General features: G+C 40.0%; 1 pseudogene; it reads right to left on the bottom strand.

Moving 5' to 3' along the window:
- Window positions 1-18,200: 18,200 nt before the first annotated feature.
- On the bottom strand, window positions 18,201-18,483 carry LOC126071790 (iron-sulfur cluster assembly 1 homolog, mitochondrial-like; annotated as a pseudogene).
- Between the last annotated feature and the right edge of the window lie 479 nt (window positions 18,484-18,962).

Here is an 18,962-nt window from a genome sequence, read left to right on the forward strand (position 1 = left end):
TGATACAAGGCGAAATAGAAGGATACAAGTTAGGTTTTTACTTAGAAAAATAGGGGTAAATAAAAAGGTAACCACAAAAAGGAATATCAATTCCATAACTCAAGAAAAAAGCCAAGAAAAACGTAACGACTCAATAAACACAAAGTTAAACATTATGAAAATGAGGATCTCACAAGCTACTAAGAAAAACGTCTCAGCACAAAAAAGCATGTGGAAAAATGAAATGGCCACCAACACACATGAAAAGGCATCAAAATGACAGCACTAAAAACTTACTTATCTATAATTACGCTGAATGTAAATGGACTAAATGCACCAATAAAGAGACAGAGAGTCACGGACTGGATAAAAAAACACGATCCATCTATATGCTGCCTACAAGAGACACACCTTAGACTTAGAGACACAAACAAACTAAAACTCAAAGGATGGAAAAAAATATATCAAGCAAACAATAAGCAAAAAAGAAGAGGAGTAGCAATATTAATTTCTGACAAAATAGACTTTAGACTTAAATCCACCACAAAGGATAAAGAAGGACACTATATAATGATAAAAGGGACAATTGATCAGGAAGACATAACCATATTAAATATTTACGCACCTAATGACAGGGCTGCAAGATACATAAATCAAATTTTAACAGAATTGAAAAGTGAGATAGACACCTCCACATATATAGTAGGAGACTTCAACACACCACTTTCGGAGAAGGACAGGACATCCAGTAAGAAGCTCAATAGAGACACGGAAGACCTACTTACAACAATCAACCAACTTGACCTCATTGACTTATACAGAACTCTCCACCCAACTGCTGCAAAATATACTTTTTTTTCTAGCGCACATGGAACATTCTCTAGAATAGACCACATATTAGGGCATAAAACAAATCTTTCCAGAATCCAAAACATCGAAATATTACAAAGCATCTTCTCAGACCACAAGGCAATGAAGCTAGAAATCAATAACAGAAAAACTAGGGAAAAGAAATCAAATACTTGGAAAATGAACAATACCCTCCTGAAAAAAGACTGGGTTATAGAAGACATCAAGGAGGGAATAAGGAAATTCTTAGAAAGCAACGAGAATGAAAATACTTCCTATCAAAACCTCTGGGACACAGCAAAAGCAGTGCTCAGAGGCCAATTTATATCGATAAATGCACACATACAAAAAGAAGAAAGAGACAAAATCAGAGAACTGTCCCGACAACTTGAGCAAATAGAAAGTGAGCAACAAAAGAATCCATCAGGCACCCGAAGAAAACAAATAATAAAAATTAGAGCTGAACTAAATGAATTAGAGAACAGAAAAACAATTGAAAGAATTAACAAAGCCAAAAGCTGGTTCTTTGAAAAAATTAACAAAATTGATAAACCATTGGCTAGACTGACTAAAGAAAAACAGGAAAGGAAACAAATAACCCGAATAAGAAACGAGAAGGACCACATCACAACAGAACCAAATGAAATCAAAAGAATCATATCAGATTACTACATAAAATTGTACTCTAACAAATTTGAAAACCTAGAAGAAATGGATAAATTCTTGGAACAATACTACTTACCTAAACTAACACATTCAGAAGTAGAACAACTAAATAGACCCATAACAAAAAAAGAGATTGAAACGGTAATCAAAAAACTCCCAACAAAAAAAAGTCCTGGCCCAGATGGCTTCACTGCAGAGTTCTACCAAACCTTCAGGGAAGACTTAACACCATTACTATTGAAGGTATTTCAAAGTATAGAAAAAGACGGAATACTACCCAACTCATTCTATGAAGCTACCATCTCCCTGATACCAAAACCAGGTAAAGACATTACAAAAAAAGAAAATTTTAGACCTATATCCCTCATGAACATAGATGCAAAAATCCTTAATAAAATTCTAGCCAATAGAATCCAACAACACATCAAAAAAATAATTCACCCTGATCAAGTGGGATTTATACCAGGTATGCAAGGCTGGTTTAATATCAGAAAAACCATTAATGTAATCCATCACATAAATAAAACAAAAGACAAAAACCACATGATCTTATCAATTGATGCAGAAAAGGCATTTGACAAAGTCCAACACCCATTTATGATAAAAACTCTCACCAAAATAGGAATTGACGGAAAATTCCTCAACATAATGAAGGGCATATATGCAAAGCCGACGGCCAATATCACTCTAAATGGAGAGAACCTGAAAGCATTTCCCTTGAGAACGGGAACCAGACAAGGATGCCCTTTATCACCACTCTTATTCAACATCGTACTTGAAGTCCTAGCCAGAGCAATTAGGCTAGACAAAGAAATAAAGGGTATCCAGATTGGTAAGGAGGAAGTAAAGCTATCACTATTTGCAGATGACATGATCGTATACATGGAAAACCCTAAGAAATCCTCCAGAAAACTACTGAAACTAATAGAAGAGTTTGGAAGAGTCTCAGGATATAAAATAAACATACAAAAATCACTTGGATTCCTCTACATCAACAAAAAGAACACCGAAGAGGAAATAACCAAATCAATACCATTCACAGTAGCCCCCAAGAAGATAAAATACTTAGGAATAAATCTTACCAAGGATGTAAAAGACCTATACAAAGAAAACTATAAAACTCTGCTGCAAGAAATTCAAAAGGACACACTTAAATGGAAAAACATACCCTGCTCATGGATAGGAAGACTTAACATAGTAAAAATGTCTATTCTACCAAAAGCCATTTATACATACAACGCACTTCCAATCCAAATACCAATGTCATACTTTAAGGGAATAGAGAAACAAATCACTAATTTCATATGGAAAGGAAAGAACCCCCGGATAAGCAAAACATTACTGAAAAAGAAGAAGAAAGTGGGAGGCCTCACTCTACCTGATTTCAGAACCTATTATATAGCTACAGTAGTCAAAACAGCCTGGTACTGGTACAACAACAGGCACATAGACCAATGGAACAGAATTGAGAATCCAGATATAAATCCATCCATTTATGAGCAGCTGATATTTGACAAAGGACCAGTGTCAGTCAATTGGGGAAATAATAGTCTTTTTAACAAATGGTGCTGGCATACCTGGATATCCATTTGCAAAAGAATGAAACAGGACCCATACCTCACACCATGCACAAAAACTAACTCCAAGTGGATTAAAGACCTAAACATAAAGACTAAAACGATAAAAATCATGGAAGAAAAAATAGGATCTACCCTAGGAGCCCTAATACAGGGCATAAACAGAATACAAAACATTGCCAAAAATGATGAAGAGAAACCAGATAACTGGGAGCTCCTAAAAATCAAACACCTATGCACATCTAAAGACTTCACCAAAAGAGTAAAAAGACCACCTACAGACTGGGAAAGAATATTCAGCTATGACATCTCAGACCAGCGCCTGATCTCTAAAATCTACATGATTCTGTCAAAACTCAACCACAAAAAGACAAACAACCCAATCAAGAAGTGGGCAAAGGATATGAACACACATTTCACTAAGGAAGATATTCAGGCAGCCAACAGATACATGAGAAAATGCTCTCGATCATTAGTCATTAGAGAAATGCAAATTAAAACTACGATGAGATTCCATCTGACACCAACTAGACTGGCATTAATTCAAAAAACACAAAATAATAAATGTTGGAGAGGCTGCGGAGAGACTGGAACTCTCATACACTGCTGGTGGGGTTGTAAAATGGTACAACCACTTTGGAAATCCATCTGGCGTTATCTTAAACAGTTAGAAATAGAACTACCATACAACCCAGAAATCCCACTCCTCGGAATATACCCTAAAAATACAAGACCCTTCACACAAACAGATATATGCACACCCATGTTTATTGCAGCTCTGTTTACAATAGCAAAAAGCTGGAAGCAAACAAGATGTCCATCAACGGACGAATGGGTAAATAAATTGTGGTATATTCACACAATGGAATACTACGCATCGATAAAGAACAGTGACGAATCTCTGAAACACTTCATAACATGGAGGAATCTGGAAGGCATTATGCTGAGCGAAATGAGTCAGTTGCAAAAGGACAAATATTGTATAAGACCACTATTATAAGATCTTGAGAAATAGAAAAAACGGAAAAGAACACATACTTTTGTGGTTACAAAGGGGGGAGGGAGGGAGGGAGGGAGGGAGAGGGCTTTTTATTGATCAATCTGTAGATGGGAACTGCTTTGGGTGAAGGGAAAGACAACACTCAAAACAAGGAAGGTCAGCCTAATTGGACAGGATTAAAAGTAAAGAGGTTTCCGAGATAAAATGAAAGCTTCAAAGGATAGCGAAGCAGGGGCTGGGGTCTGGGGAACTTGGTTTGAGAGGACTTCTAAATCAATGGGCAAAACAATTCTATTATGAAAACACTCTGCATCCCACTTTGAATTGTGGCACCTGGGGTCCTAAATGCCAACAAGCAGCCATCTAAAATACATTAATTGGTCTCAACCCACCGGGGGCAAAGGCAAAGGAAGAACACCAAGGTCACACGACAACTAAGAACCCAAGAGACAGAAAGGGCCACTTGAACCAGAGACCTACAATATCCTGAGACCAGAAGAACTAGTTGGTGCCCGGCCACAATCGATGTCTGCCCTGTCAGGGAACACAACAGACAACTCCTGAGGGAGCAGGAGACCAATGGGATGCAGACCCCAAATTCTCATTAAAAGACCACACCTAATGGTATGATTGCGACTAGAGGAATCCCAGAGACAATGCTCCCCAGAACTTCTGATGGCACAGGACAGGAACCATCCCCGAAGACAAATCATCAGGCATGAAAAGGACTGGTCAGTGGGGGGGAGAGAGATACTGATGAAGAGTGAGCTAATTAAATCAGGTGGACACAGGAGAGTGTGTTGGCAACTCTTGACTGGAGGGGGGATGGGAAGATAGAGAGAGAGGGAAGAAGGTAAAATTGGCACGAAACGAGAGACTATAAGGGCTGACTCAATAGGGGGAGAGCAAGTGGGAGAAGGGAGTAAGATGTATGTAAACCTACATGTGACAGACTGATTGGAATGGTAAATGTTCACTTGAAGCTTAATAAAAATTTAAAAAAAAAAAAAAATGAAATGGAATGCATAAATACCAATATCCTACATGTTAGTGAGCTGAAATGGACTGGCATTGGCCATTTTGAATCGAACAATCACATGGTCTATTATGCTGGGAATGACAACTTGAAAAGGAAAGGCCTTGCATTCATCTTCAAAGAGAACATTACAAGATCTACCCTGAAGTACAACGCTGTCAGTGATAGGAAAATATCCATACACCTACAAGAAAGATCAGTTAATACGACTATTATTCAAATATATGCACCAACCACTAAGGCCAAACATGAAGAAATGGAAGATTTTTACCAAATTCTGCAGTCTGAAATTGATCGAAAATGCAATCAGGATGCATTGATAATTACTGGTGATTACAATGTGAAAGTCAGAAACAAAGAAGAAGGACCAGTAGTTGGAAAATATGGCCTTGGTGATAGAAATGGATGCCAGAGATCGCATGATAGAATTTTGCAAGAACAACGACTTCTTCAACGCAAATACTTTTCACCAATATAAACAGCAACTTACATGTGGACCTCACCAGATGCATACATGACACAAGAATCAAAGCAACTACATCTGTGGAAAGAGATGATGGAAAATTCAATATCATCAGTCAGGACAAGGCCAAGGGCTAACAATGGAACAGACTACCGATTGCTCATATACAAGTTCAAGTTGAAGCTGAAGAAAATTAGAATAAGTCCACAAGAGCCAAAATACAAACTTGAGTATATCCCACCTGAATTAAGAGGCCAATTCAAGAATAAATTTGACTCATTAAACACTAATGACTAAAGACCAGATGAGTTGTGGAATGACATCAAAGACGTCATACATGAAGCAAGCAAAGGGGTCATTAAAAAGACAAGAAAGAAAGAAAAGACCAATAAGGTATCAGAAGAGACTCTGAAACTTGCTCTCTTTTTTTATTGTGCTTTAAGTGAAAGTTTACAAATCAAGTCAGTCTCTCATACAAAAATTTATATACTCCTTGCTATGCACCCCTAGTTGCTCTCCCTCTAATGAGACAGCACACTCCTCTTCTCCACCCTGAATTCCCCGTGTCCATTCAGCCAGCTCCTGTCCCCCTCTGCCTTCTCATCTCCCCTCCAGACAGGAGCTGCCCACTTAGTCTCATGTGTCTACTTGAGCCAAGAAGCTCACTCCTCATTGGTATCATTTTCTATCTTATAATCCAGACCAATCCCTATCTAAAGAGTTGGCTTAGGGAATGGTTCCAGTCTTGAGCTAACAGAAGGTCCGGGGACCATGACCTCCAGGGTCCTTCTAGTCTCAGTCAGACTATTAAGCCTGGTCTTTTTACAAGAATTTCAGATCTGTATCCCACTGTTCTTCTGCTCCATCAGGGGCTCTGTGTTGTGTTCCCTGTCAGGACAGTCATTGGTGGTAGCTGGGAAATGTAGTTCTTCTGGTCTCAGGCAGATGTAGTCTCTGACTTATGTGGCCCTTTCTGCCTCTTTGGCTCATAATTACTTTGTGTCTTTGGTGTTCTTCATTCCTCTTTGCTCCAGGTGGGTTGAGACAAATTGATGCATGCTAGCGTATAAGACCCCAGACACCACCCACCAAAGTGGGATGTAGAATGTTTTCTTAATACATTTTGTTATACCAATTGACTTAGATGTCTCCTGAAACCATGATCCCCAGACCCCTGCCCCTGCTACTCTGGCCTTCGAAGTGTTTGGTTGTATTCAGGAATGAAATTTGCTCTTGAATGTCGAGTAGCTAAAGCAAATGGAAGAAATGGCAAAGTAAGAGAGCTGAAGTAAAGATTTTTCAAAGGACAGCTCAAGAAGACAAAGTAGGGTATTATAACGACATGTGCAAAGACCTGAAGTTAGAAAATCAAAAGGGAAGAACACTCTCAGCATTTCTCAAGCTGAAAAAACTGAGGAAAAAATTCAAGCCTCAAGTTGCAATATTGAAGGATTCTACAGGAAAAATATTAAACAACGCAGGATGCAACAAAGGAAGATGGAAGGAATACACAGTCATTATACCAAAAAGAACTGGTTGACATTCAACCATTTCAGAAGGCAGCATATGATCAGGACCCAATAGTACTGAAGAACAAGGTCCAAGCTGCACTGAAGGCATTGGCAAAAAACAAGGTTCCAGGAATTAACAGAATACCAATGGAGATGTTTCAACAAACGGATACAGTGATGGAAGTGCTCACTTGCCTATGCCAAGAAATTTGGAAGACAGCTACCTGGCCAACTGACTAGAAGAAATCCATATTTATGCCTATTCCAAAGAAAGGTGATCCAACAGAATGTGGAAATTATTAAAAAAAAATCATTAACATCACACACAAGTATGCAGATCATTCAAAAGTGGCCACAGCAGTATATCAACAGAGAACTGCCAGAAATTCAAGCTGAATTCAGAAGAGGACGTGGAACCAGGGATCTCATTGCTGATGTCAGATGGATCTTGGCTGAAAGCAGAGAATGCCACAAAGACGTTTGCCTGTGTTTTACTGACAATGTAAAGGCATTCGACTGTGTGGATCATAACAAATTATGGATAACATTGTGAAGAATGGGAATTCCAGAACACTTAATTGTGCACATGAAGAACCTGTACATAAATCAAAAGGCAGTCATTCAAACAGAAAAAGTGGATAATGCATGGTTTAAATTCAGGAAAGGTGTGTGTCAGGGTTGTATCCTTTCACCATACTTATTCAATCTGTATGCTGAACAAATAATCCAAGAAGCTGGACTATATGAAGAAGAACACAGCATCAGGACTGGAGGAAGACTCATTAACAGCCTGCGTTATGCAATGACACAACCTTGCTTGCTGAAAGTGAAAAGGACTTGAAGCACTTACTGATGGAGATCAACGACTCACGCCTTCAGTGTGGAATACACCTCAACATAAAAAAAAAAACAAAAATCCTCACAAGTGGACCAATAAGCAGATTCATGATAAATGGAGACAATAATGAAGTTGTCAAGGATATCATTTTACTTGGATCCACAATCAACAGCCATGGAAGCAGCAGTCAAGAAATCAAATGATGTATTGCATTGGACAAATCTGCTGCAAAACACCTCTTTAAAGTTTTAAAAAGCAAAGATATCACCTTGAAGGCTAAGGTGCACCTGATCCAAGTCATGGTGTTTTCAATTGCCTCACACACATCCGAAAACTGAACAATGAATAAGGAAAACCAAAGAAGAATCGATGCCTTTGAATTATGGTGTTGGCAAAGAATATTGAATGGACTGCCAAAAGAATGAACAAATCTGTCTTGGAAGAAGTACAACCAGAATGTTCCTTAGAAGCAAGAATGGTGAGCCTACATCTCACATACTTTGGACATGTTATCAGGTGAGATCAGGACATCATGTCTGGTAAAGCGGGTTAGCGAAAAAGAGGAAGACCCACAACGAGATAGACTGACACAGTGGCTGCAACAATGGGTTCAAGCATGACAATGATTGTGAGGATGGCACAGGACTGGGCAGCATTTAGTTCTGTTGTACCACGGGTTGCTACAAGTCAGAACCAAGTCAACAGCACCTAAGAACAACAACAGAGAAGAAATAAATGAAACAGAGAACAGAAAAATAGAAAGAACCAACTAAACCAAAAGTCGGTTCTTTGAAAAGATAAACAAGATCAACAAATCACTGGCCAAACCGTCAAAAAAAAAAAACAGGAGAGGAATCAAATACCCCAAATAAGAAATGAGATGAGGGACATTACAACAGAACCAACTGAAATAAAAAGGATTATAACAAAATACCATGAAAAATCATACTCCTACAAATTTGAAAGCCTAGAGAAAATGGAAAAATTTCTAGAAACACGCTACCTACCTAAACTAACACAAACTGAGGGAGAAAATCTAAACAGAACCATAACAAGAAAAGAGATTCAAGAGTTAATAAAAAACCTCCCAACAAAAAGAGCCCTGGACCAGACTGCTTCACTGGAGAATCAATCCTACCAAATTATTCGGAGAAGATCTCACCCCATTACTACCCAAACTGTTTCGGAGCATAAAAAAGGAAGGAATACTCCCAAATTCATTCTATGAAGCCAGCATGACCCTGATACCAAAGCCAGGCAAAGGCACCACAAAAAAAGGAAATTATATACCAATATCTCTCATAAATATAGATGCAAAAATTATCAACAAAATTCTAGCCAATAGAATTCAGCATTATATCAAAAAAAAAAAAAAAACCACAACCAAGCTGGATTCATACCAGGTATGAAGGCTGGTTCAACATTAGAAAATCAAGCACAATAATCCACCACATAAATAGAACAAAAGAAAAGAATCACATGATCATCTCTATCAACAGGAAAGGCATTTGTCCAACTGTTCCTGATTTAAAAAAAAAAAACTCAGTAAAATTGGAATAGAAGGGGAATTACTCAATATAATAAAGGTCATCTATACAAAATTAACGGAAACCCTGGTGGCATAGTGGTTAAGTGCTACAGCTGCTAACCAAAGGGTCGGTAATTTGAATCTGCCAGGTGCTCCTTGGAAACTCTATGGGGCAGTTCTACTCTGTCCTGTAGGGTCGCTATGAGTCGGAATCAACTTGGCGGCACTGGGTTTGGTTTTTTTTGTTATACAAAATTAACAGCCAATATCATTCTCAACAGAGAAAGGCTGAAGGAATTTCCCCTGAGAACAAGGATGGCCTTTACCACCACTCTTATTTAACATTGTGCTAAAAGTCCTAGCTAGAGCAGGAAGGCAAGAAAACTAAATGAAGGGAATCCAAATTGGAAAGGAAAAAGTAAAACTATCCCTATTCATAGATTATATGAACCTGTACATACAGAACCCCAAAGATTCCACAAGAAAACTACTGGAACTAATAGAAAGATTCAGCAGAATAGCAGGATACAATATCAACAGAAAAAAATTGTTGGATTCCTATACATCAACAAAGAGAACTTTGAAAAAGAAATCAGGAAAACGAGACCATTTATAAACCCAAAACCCATTGCCATCAAGTTGATTCTGACTCATAGAGACCATATGGACAGAGTAGAACTGCTCCATATGGTTTCCAAGGAGTGCCTGGTGCATTTGAACTGCCTACATTTTGGTTAGTGGCCGTAGTTCTTAACCGCTATGCTCCCGGGGTTTCATACAATTTATAATAGCCCCTAAAAAGATAAAATATTTAGGAATAAATCTAACCAAGGATGTAAAAGACTTATGCAAAGAAAACTACAAAACGCTACTGCAAGAAACTAAAAGAGACCTACATAAATGGAAAAACATACCATGCTCATGGACAGGAAAACTCAACTTTGTGAAAATGCGACTTCTACCCAAAGCGACCTACTGATATAATGCAATCCCGTTCCAAATACCAACAGCATTCTTTAACAAGATGGAAAAACTAATCACCAACTTTATACGGAAAGGAAAGAGGCCCTGAACAAGCGAAGCATTATTGAAGAAAAAGAGGAGGCCTCAAGCTACCTGATCTCAGAACCTATTATACAGCCACAGTAGTCAAAACAGCCCGCTTCTTGTACAATGACAGACACAGTGACCAGTGGAACAGTATCGAGAACTCAGATATAAATCCATCACCTAATCTCTGACAAAGGCCTAAGTCCATTAAACGGGGAAAAGACAGGTTTTTTTTATAAATGGTGCTGGCAAAACTGATGTCCATCTTTAAAAAAACAGGACCCATACCTCACAGCATATACAAAAACTAACTCAAAATGGATCAAAGACCTAAATATAAAACCTAAAACAATAAAGGTCATGGGAAAAAAATAGGGACAATGCTGGGGGCCCTCATACATGCATAAATACAACATGAACCATAACTAACAATGCACAAACACCAGAAGATAAACTAGATAACTGGAAGCTCCTAAAAATGAAACACACTCATCTAAAGACTTCACCAAAAGAGTAAAAAGAGAACCTACAGACTGGGAAAAAAATCTTTGGCTATTACATATCCAACAAGGATCTAATCTCTAAAATATATCAAATACCTCAACAGCTCAACAACAAAAAGACGAAACAATCAAATTATAAAATGGGCAAAGGATATGAACAGACACTTCACCAAAGAAACATTCGGACAGCTAACAGACACATGAAGAAATGCTCCCGATCAATAAAAAAACCCGATCATTAGCCATTAGAAAAACACAAATCAAAACTTCAACGAGATACCACCTCACCCCAACAGCACGAATCAAAAAAATAAATAAATAAAATAACAAATGTTGGAGAGGTTGCAGGGAGAATGGACCTCTTATGTATTGCTGGTAGGAATATAAAATGGCACATATAACAACTATGGAAAATGACGTGGCACCTCCTTAAAAAGCTAGAAATACCATACGAACCAGCAATCCCACTCCTAGGAATGTATCCTAGAGAAATAAAAGTTGTCACATGAATAGATGTATGCACACCCACATTCATCTCAGCAGTATTCACAATAACAAAAAGATGGAAACAACCTAAGTGCCCATCACCAGATGAATGGATAAGCAAACTATGGTGCAAACACAGAATGAAGTACTATGCAACATAAAGACCAATGATGAATCTGCAAAACATCTCATAACATGGATGAATCTGGACGGCATTATGCCAAGTGAAATAAGTCAGCCACAAAAGGACAAATACTGTATGAGACCACTATTATAAAAACTCAAAAAAAGGTTTACATACAGAAAAAAAAACAAACTATCTTTGATATGAGGGAGAAGAGTAGAGGTGAGGGGACATCACTAACTAGATAGCAAACAAGTATTAATTTTGGTGAAGGGAAAGACAACATAAAATATAGGCGAAGTAGGCAAACTTTGACCAAGACAAAGTCATAGAAGCTTCATAGAAATATCCAAACACCTTGAGGGACTGAGTTACTGGGGCTAAGGGCTGGGGACCATGGTCTCGAGGGACATCTAGCTCAATTGGCATAATATAGTTCATAAAGAAAATGTTCTACATACTACTTTGGTGAGTCATTTCTAGAGCCTTAAAAGCTCGTGAGCAGCCATCTGAGATACATCTATTGGTCCCATCTCATTCAGAGCAAAGGCGAATGAGAAAAAACAAAAGACACGAGGAAAATATTAGTCCAAACGACTAATGGATCACATGAATCACAGCCTCTACCAGCCTGACCTCAGAACTACATGGTGCCCAGATACCACTATCGACCACTCTGACGGGTTTCACAAAAGATGGTCCCAGACAGAGCTGGAGAAAAATGTAGAACAAAATTCAAATCCACAAAAAAAGACCAGGCTTACTGGTCTGACAGAGGTTGGTAGAACCCCCAAGACTGTAGCCACCGGACACCTTGCTAACTCAGAACTGAAGTCACTCCCAAAGTCCACCTTTCAGCCAAAGATTAGACAGGTCTATAAAACAAACAATAACACACATGAGGAACGTGCTTCCTAGTTCAATCAAGTATACAAGACCAAATGGGCAACACCTGCCCAAAACAAAGTCAAGAAGGCAGGAAGGGACAAGAAAACTGGGCAAATGGGCACAGGGAAACTAGGGATAAAAGTGGGAGGGAGATGACACACAATCAATATCACAAAACCATTTGTGTATTAATTTTTGAATAAGAAACTAATTTGCACTGTAAACTTTCACCTAGCCAAAACCAACCAAACCCAGTGCCATAGAGTTCCAACTCATAGCAACCCTATAGGAAAAAGCAGAACTGCCCCATAGAGTTTCCAAGGAGTGCCTGGCGGATTCGAACTGCTGACCCTTTGGTTCACAGCCGTAGCACTTAACCACTATGCCACCAGGGTTTCCAACTTTCACCTAAATCAAAAAAACCAAAACCACTGCCTTTGAGTATATTCCAACTCATAGTGACCCTATAGGACACAGAGTAGAACTGCCCCATAGAGTTTCCAAGGAGCGCCTGGCGGATTTGAATTGCCGACCTCTTGGTTAGCAGCCGTAGCACTTAACCACTACGCCACCAGGGTTTCCTTTCACCTAAAGCACAATAAAATTAAAAAGTAATTTTAAAAAAAGGGTAGACGGTCATTAAAACCCTTTCAAACCTCAAACTTATAAAATATTTACTGATCGCTTACTGTATTAGTTTCCTATTGCTGCTGTAACAAAGCGCCACAAACTTGGAGGCTTAAGACATCAACCTCCAGTATCTTCCAGTTCTGGAGGCCAGAAGTCTAAACTGGGTTTCACTGGGAAAAAATCAAGGTGCCAGCAGGATTGTGTTTCTTATGGAGGATCTAGGGAAGAATCTGTTCCCTTGCCTTTTCTAGCTTCTGGATATTGCCTGGAGCCCTGTGGCTAAGAGCTTCATTGTTAACAGTAAAGGTCAGCAGTTTGAATCCACCAGCCACTCCTTGGAAACCCTTTGGGGCAGTTCTACTCTGTCCTATAGGGTCACTATGAGTCACAATCAACTTGATGGCAACAAAACCAAAACAACCCAGTGCCGTTGAGTCAATTTCCCACTCATAGCAACACGCGTTTTTTTGTTTTGTTTTGGTTTTTAGATGCTGACTGCATTTCTTGGTTCATGGTCCCTTGCTTCTTTTCTAAAGCCAGCAGTCTAGCTTTTTCAAATCTTTCTCTGACTCTTTTAAGAAACTTTGTGATTACATTGGACTAACTTGGATAATCCAGCATCATGTCCTCATCTTTGGAAAACACTCTGAAAGGTCTTCAGAGGGTTAAACAGAGTTACCATTGTTCCTGTTTGTTGCCATGGAATCTGTTTCCACTCATGGAGTTCCCATGTGTGCAGAGTAGAACTACTCCATAGGGTTTCAAGTCCTTAATCACATCTGCAAAGTCCTTTTGCCATGTAAAATAATATATTCATAGTTTCCAAGGATTAGGACGTAAAAAACCAAACCCTGGTGGTGTAGCGGTTAAGTGCCACAGCTGCTAACCAAAAGGTCAGCATCTCGAATCCCCAGGCACTCCTTGGAACCCATATGGGGCAGTTCTCCTCTGTCCTACAGGGTTGCTATGAGTTGGTATCGACTTAACAGAAATGGGTTTGGTTTTTTGTTTTTGTTTCTTGTCTTCCAAAGATAGCTACCTTTGGAAGAGCCATTATTCTGCTTACCACACCTATTATGTGCAGGGAGTGGCTGCAGCATTTGAGGGGACAGTGGACCTTAGATAATAACCATGAAAGGGAGGGAGAGCTGAATAACTAGGTTTTCCACAGAGCTAATGCCCAGAAAGACCACAGACCTACTTCAAGTCCACCGTCTATTCCCTCCACCTGTCCCCTTATAAGTGTCAACCAACAACACAGATAGTTTCACTTTTTCAGAACTAGAGAAAGAAAAATCCATAGATTTGAAGTGGCTTTTTAAGTAACAGTTTATGAGCCCTTAGAAAGACAGCAGTGATCTCCCAGGAACCTGATGACAGACATCCTAGGAGGCAGGATGGAGAAATATGGGCTGTAATGCGATGCAATTCTCTACTTAAACAATTAATTAAATAATCTTTGCCTAAAAGGTGCTGATTAATGGATTGGTATCATGTTTTTTTTTTTTTTTTTTTATCATCTTGGAAGTGCTGGTAATAAGTCTTAGTACTGGGCTGCAGGGCTGCAGTTTAACATATTTTTCAGAGGCTTAGAAAATGCTTGTCACGTTTGTGGAGGACAGAAAGCCAGAAGGGAGATGCTAAGGAGGATGCCTGGGAGTGTGTGTGGAGGAGCTGGTGCGGTACAATTAGGTTAGCCCGTGGGGAACGCACAGAAGGCACGTGAGACTGGGAAGCTAGGTTGGGGTCTGATCATCAAGGGCAGTGACAGGCTCAGAGCTGTGCTATAGGTTATCTGAGATGCTGTAAAAAGAAGAGCAACCAAAATGGGGAAAATCCAAAATTATGAAAATAGAAAAGTACAAAAAAGGCCCTATATACAGCCTATTACAGACAAGTGTAAAAACACACCGGTGTGTCTGGAGATGTGCGAAGCCACAGAGGAAGGCACCAATGAAGAAAGACAAAGCAGTGATCAAAGAAAAGAGGGATGCTTGAAAGGATAACAAAAGTTCAGGGGAGATAAGAATAGGACCAAGAGTACCGGTGACAAACCTAAATGCCAGGTGATAGAAGAATTACTTACAACATTATAATACAATTATAGTGCAATCAAACAATACAATGTGATGCTGCTGCTGTTGTTGTCGTTGTCGTTGTTAGGTGCCACCGAGGCAGTGGCCACTCATAGCGCCCCTGTGCCCAACAGAACAAAACACTGCCTGGCCCTGTGCCGTCCTCGGAACCGTTGCTGTGTTCGAGCCTATTGTTGCAGCTACTGTGTCAGTTCATCCAGTCCAGGGTCTTCTTTGTCCCTTACCCTCTACCTTACCAAGCCGATGTCCTTCTCCAGCAACTGGTCCCTCCTGAGGACACGTCCAAAGTACATGAGAGGAAGTCTCACATCCTCCCTTCCAAGTATCACTCTAGCTGTGCTTCGTCCAAGACAGACATGTTCGTTCTCTGGTAGTCCATCTTATAGTCAAGATTCCTCACCAACACCGTAATTCAAAGGCATCAGTTCTTCTTTGGTCTTCCTTGTTCTTATTCATCGTCCAACTTTCGCATGCATATGAGGTGACTGAAAACTCTATGGCTTGAGTCAGGCACACCTTAGTTCTCAAAGTGACATCTTTGCTTTTCAACACTTTAAAAAAATTCTTTTGCAGCAGATTTACCCAATGCACTACATCATTTGATTTCTTGACTGCTTCCATGGGCATTGATTATTAATCCAAGTAAAATGAAATCCTTGACAAGTTCAAAATTTTGTCCATTTATCATGATGTTGCTCATTGGTCCAGTTGTGAGGATTTTTGTTTTCTTTATGTTGAGGTATAATCCATGTTGAAGGCTATAATCTTTGATTTTCATAAGTGCTTCAAGTCCTCTTCAATTTCAGCAAGCAAGGTTGTGTCATCTGCATAATGCAGGTTGTTAATGTGTCTTCCTCCAATCTTGATCCCTGTTCTTCTTCATATGGTCCACCTTCTCGGATTATTTGCTCAGCATACAAACTGAATAAGTATGGTGAAAGAATGCAGCCCTGACACACACATTTCCTGATTTTAGTAACCCCTTGTTCTGTTTGAATGATTGCTTCTTTGTCTATGTACAGGTTCTTCAAGAGCACGATTAAGTGTTCTGGAATTCCCATTCTTCACAATGTTACCCATAATTGTTATGATTCACACAGTCGAATGCCTTTGCATAGTCAATAAAGCACAGGTAAACATCTTTCTGGTATTCTCTGTTTTCAGCCAAGATCCATCTGACATCAGCAATGGTGTCCCTCATCCCACATCCTCTGCTGAATTTGGCTTGAATTTCTGGCAGTTCCTTGTTGATGTACTGCTTCAACCATTTTTTAATTTATCTTCAGCAAAATTTTACTTGCATGTGATATTAATGATGTTGTTCAATAATTTGTGCATTCTGTTGGCTCACCTTTCTTTGGAATGGGCACAAATATGGATCTCATCCAGTCAGTTGGACAGGTAGCTGTCTTCCAAATTTCTTGGCATAGATGAGTGGACACCTCCAGCAGTGCATCCGTTTGTTGAAACATCTCCATTGAATGTCAACCAATTCTTCTTGGTAGAGTGGCTTTGTGTATTCCTTTCATCTTCTTTTGATGCTTCCTGCATCATTCAATATTTTGCCCATAAAATGCTTTTTTTTTTTTTTTTGATCACGGAGAGGCCACATGTTTTATTGACAACTCAATTTCTACATAATTAAGTACTGCACAAATTATAAGTGGATCAACAATTCTGGTAATGATACAAACTCAGGAGCACTGATATGAGCCCTAGGTTTGGTGCATTTGTGCTGGGCGCTTCAGGGAACAGGGCAAATGTAAAGGTTAACAGCACTACTTCAATTCACGAGAATCTGCTTTCAAAAAAAACATATATGCCAACTCACAGAGTACTTGTATGTCAAACCTGGGAAAATCAATAACTAAATGACAAAGTGAACACTATTTAAGAAAAGTTGGTGATAAAAATGCTAGGACAAAACGTCAGGTTTAAAATTTTGCGACTGGATTTAAGATGCAGAAAGCGCCAGCACACTGGGAATTTTCAGAAAAGACCTACGTTCCAAAGACTAACTCTGGGTTGCTAGGTCTTCCCTGCTAGGGTAAACCACTGCTTCATAGTTCTAAAAAAAAAAAAAGGTAATCCACATAAATGGGTTTTAGGATTCTTCCAATTCAGAATTAAAATAAAATTACCATGATCTATATCAAATTACTAAAAAATATTACCCAAATGTGGACCAGACGGAAAAGCCAGGCCACCCACGTAAGGTCTCTGATGGCATGAGAGCGTAGAGGACTGCCCACCAACAAAGACAGGGAGATGAGGCCTAGAGCCTGGCTCTGCCCCTAACTTGCAGCGTGAGGGTGGACGAGCCTTAGCCTCCCTGGGGTTTGGCTCCCTCGGCTACAGAACTGAGGGGTGGGCTGGATGGCTTTAAGAGTCCTTTGAATGAAAAGAATTGAAGTCAGCTCAAGATCCAATCTTTGAGCAGGCATTTAGGGTGGAGATGCGAATGGATTAAGAAAACAGGTGGGTGGAGTGATTTTTACCTTTTGCCACCAGCATTCGGAGTTCTTCTGGAGGACAGTTCTAAGAAGTCTTAAGGGTCATCAGCTTGTTTGGGGAATGCCTAAGGAGCTGTGCAGTTCAGGCTTTCAATAAAGACCTAACGAGCACACACCCAGGAAGAAGACGTTTCCTGAAACGCCACCAGGAAGGCGACTTTGATGAGACTGGTTCTAACACAAAGGATACAAGAAATTAAGTACTGGGAAGGATTCTTTTTTCTTTACAGAACAGAAAAATGATCCAACGAGAACAATGGCTCCTTGTTCCCTGTCCCCTAAGGAGGAAACAAGCGTCACGTCTTCTCGAATTCAACACTGTGGCTTCGTTTTCAGATGCGTTACTTTTCTTTTCCTCAAAAGGCGGCCGTGCATTGTGAATCCAGGATTGTGACAGTCCCTCAGTAAACCCGAGGTTCCTGTGAGCGTCCCTGGAGCCCACAGCCAGAGTCGTCCCGAGGTTTCAGACATTAAAGCTTCCTCCACAGCCACACGTTCCTTTGATGTTTGGGTTACTGAACACAAACTCACTGGATAATTTGTCTTCTGCATAGTCCATTTCCGTTCCTAAAAGGGTTAGCTGTGCTTTCTTTTCGATGAACACTCTGACCCACGTTCAGGCTTATCTCTAAGAGGCTGTTTTATCTGGTGGACTGCTGAAGGTGTCGGGGGAGGGCGGCCCGGGCGGGCTGCAGCGTCCTCTTGCTCACAGCCCGGACAGTGGCTCGGACTAGCGAAGCCCACATCTTCGCCGCCCGGGGGGCTCCGGCCGCAGCTCCGACCGCTCAGCCTCTCTCCGTGGACACCGCGCGCACCACCCATAAAACCCTTTAAAATCCACCTCGAGGTTTGAATTTTTTCTTCAGTTCTTTCAACTTGAGAAATGTGATACTGTCACTAAAACAGGGTTCTCAAAAATATTAAATGGTGTAGAAAATGCTATGGTATAATATTAAAATTTTTAAAAGCGATCATAAAATGGTGGAAGGAGTAGTGGTGTATCAGCAGTATCGCTGAAAGCTACCTTTGTGGGGATCATTCTAATCAAGATCAGCCCATGCCTGATCCCTGTGAGGTGGAGGTCAGACATATTGCCACTCTCCCAGCTTTTTTACCAATTCTGACACCAGCCCTCCCTCCCACAGAGCTCTCTGCTTCTATTCTGGGTTGGATAGCTCATTGCAACAGCCACACAGAATTCACAGACCAAACTTACAGTTAAGTG

The sequence above is a fragment of the Elephas maximus genome, chromosome 3 (assembly GCF_024166365.1).
Source record: "Elephas maximus indicus isolate mEleMax1 chromosome 3, mEleMax1 primary haplotype, whole genome shotgun sequence".
In the NCBI taxonomy this organism is placed as follows: Eukaryota; Metazoa; Chordata; class Mammalia; order Proboscidea; family Elephantidae; genus Elephas; species Elephas maximus.